Source organism: Hyla sarda, unplaced genomic scaffold, assembly GCF_029499605.1.
Source record: "Hyla sarda isolate aHylSar1 unplaced genomic scaffold, aHylSar1.hap1 scaffold_994, whole genome shotgun sequence".
Taxonomy (NCBI): domain Eukaryota; kingdom Metazoa; phylum Chordata; class Amphibia; order Anura; family Hylidae; genus Hyla; species Hyla sarda.
The window spans coordinates 7321-9632 of record NW_026611025.1 but is presented as its reverse complement, the minus strand read 5'-3'; the positions used below and the strand labels follow the sequence as shown (position 1 = coordinate 9632).

General features: G+C 46.3%; 1 non-coding gene across 1 annotated transcript; it reads left to right on the top strand.

Annotated features, from left to right (window-relative positions):
* Nucleotides 1–626: 626 nt before the first annotated feature.
* Nucleotides 627–817, top strand: LOC130351770 (U2 spliceosomal RNA). The gene has a single exon (XR_008888327.1). It is a non-coding gene; the product is annotated as a U2 spliceosomal RNA (small nuclear RNA).
* The last annotated feature ends 1495 nt before the right edge of the window (nucleotides 818–2312 follow it).

The window sequence follows — 2312 nt, the reverse complement described above, 5'->3', positions numbered from 1 at the left end:
TGCTATGATGTCACTCACTTCCACAGGCCTTGCAGAGTGTAAACAACAACAACCCAGCTTTGTTGTGTATGTAACCAAAGGGATTTGTGATGTCACCTAGAACCTTCACAGCAGCGACAGCTTTATGAGGAGCATCAGCACTGCTCTGCCTGAGCAGAACCATCACCGCCATAGGGTTGTCAAATAACCCGGATTTAACCCACACAGGTAAGTCCAATGGGGTGCAGGCATGTCCTCTATGCTTACAGCTTCCCGTGGGTGTTGGTTTGATACCGTTTGGGGACAGCCAAGGAGGCATCTGCAGGCAACAAAGGTAGGTGTGTGCTTGTGTGTGTGTTTCCTATGCAGATCCTAAGCCCAGTGTCACATGCAAGTAGGAGGAGTAAGAAGGGTTCCTGGCAAATCCGGGTTATGGATTGCATTTAAAAAGGCCCCGTGGGAGTGCAATGGGCCCCTGTCTTGCTGCTTAGCAATAATGGTATGGGTTTAGGTTCTGCTGTGTGTACTGGTGGTTGACTGCCCCCCAGCCCAGAGTGTGCATGGAAAATTGTCTGGCAGCCTCCCTGACAGCAAGCAGTGATAGTGCCCATGAAGGGGACCTTGTTGGGCCCGCCCCTTTCACGGTTATCGCTTCTCGGCCTTTTGGCTAAGATCAAGTGTAGTATCTGTTCTTATCAGTTTAATATCTGATACGTCCCCTATCTGGGGACCATATATTAAATGGATTTTTGAGAACGGGGGCCGATTTCGAAGCTTGCTTCCGTCGCCCTATGCATTGACCCGATATGGCAGTATCTTCGGGTACAGTGCACCACCCCCTTACAGGGTTAAAAAGAAAGATTCCTACTTTCATTGCTACCTGCTTGCTGGCTAGCCAGCTAGCCAGCCCTGTGGGCCTTGCTGCTGCTGCAGCCAAAAAACAAAAGGTGGTGCTGCTGCTGCTTCTGCTGCTTCTGCTTCTGCTTGTGTCTGGCCCCTGTTGGAGCGTCCAGGCACAGGACTTCTGCTGCTGCTGACTAAATGGCCTCCTTAATTGGATCATTTGAGTAGCCAGCACACCTGTGCAGGTAGGGCATGACATGATAGGCAGCTGCCTTGATAGCGGGTGGGTGCTGAATGTTCCTAATTGACAAAATAAGATTAATGCTTATGAAGAAATATAAAATCTCATCCCTTCCCCAATATCGCGCCACACCCCTACCCCTTAATTCCCTGGTTGAACGTGATGGACATATGTCTTTTTTCGACCGTTACTAACTATGTAACTATGTAACATAACGTGGGGGGGGGGGGGGGGGGGGTCTCCTGGCTGTTCACACAGGTGTGTCATTGCTGTACATTGACCATGCATTGCTTCTGTGGTATTGCAAAGGCAAAGACAAATGCTTCCAGCCATCCATTGCACTAATGGATTGGTCATCAGCTGGCTGTCTATGTCCCGCATCAATATAGACCAAAGTACAGAGGGTTAGGCTATGCTATTGTGCACCTACCTGATGCATCAGAAGGTGCGAGGCCCTTGCTAAATTCTGTGCACAGACTTTGAGATCTATGCTTTAGACTGTATCTAAACCTGCTCCAACATGGACTGACATTCTGGCCTACTTTCAGCCGATGCGACTTGTCTGTCGCTGAACAGTCGCTTTTTATGTATTCAGCACCTATGTATAATGTGTAAAAATGCTCTAGAAGCTAAAGTCGCAGAAATGTCACACATATTTGGCCTGCAACTTTCTGTGCGACAAATTCAGACAGGAAAAATCAGTATAAATCCTTAGAAAATTATCCCCCAGTGTCTCCATCTGCTGGCGGTATTGAATAAGCATTGCTGCACTGATGGGGTATGCATTAGACGAAAAAAAAGAAGAAAAAGAAGAATAATACGCCCAGAAAAGAGGCGAAAAGGAGAAAAACGTAAAAAAACGTGAAAAAAAAGTAAGAGGAAGAGAAGGGAAAAAAAGGTGGAAATGGGTTTAAAAGTGATTTCGGCGGAGAAATATATATATATATATATATATATATATATATATATATATATATATATGCGCACACACACACATAGATATAAACGTATTCTCCGTTGAGATATTGCAGCCGCTGCTGTGTCCAGGCCCAGGAGCCTTAGCACTGTGCTGTGATGTCACTCAATACCACTGACATCACTAGGTGTAAACAACATCTCTCCTTTGCTGTGTATGTGACTATGGAGCTGTTTGGTGATGTCGTCTATTACGGCCTTCATAGAAGCAACAGGAGATTGTTGCATCCATCTTGAACCCTCAGAACTACAGTGCTATGATGTCACTCACTTC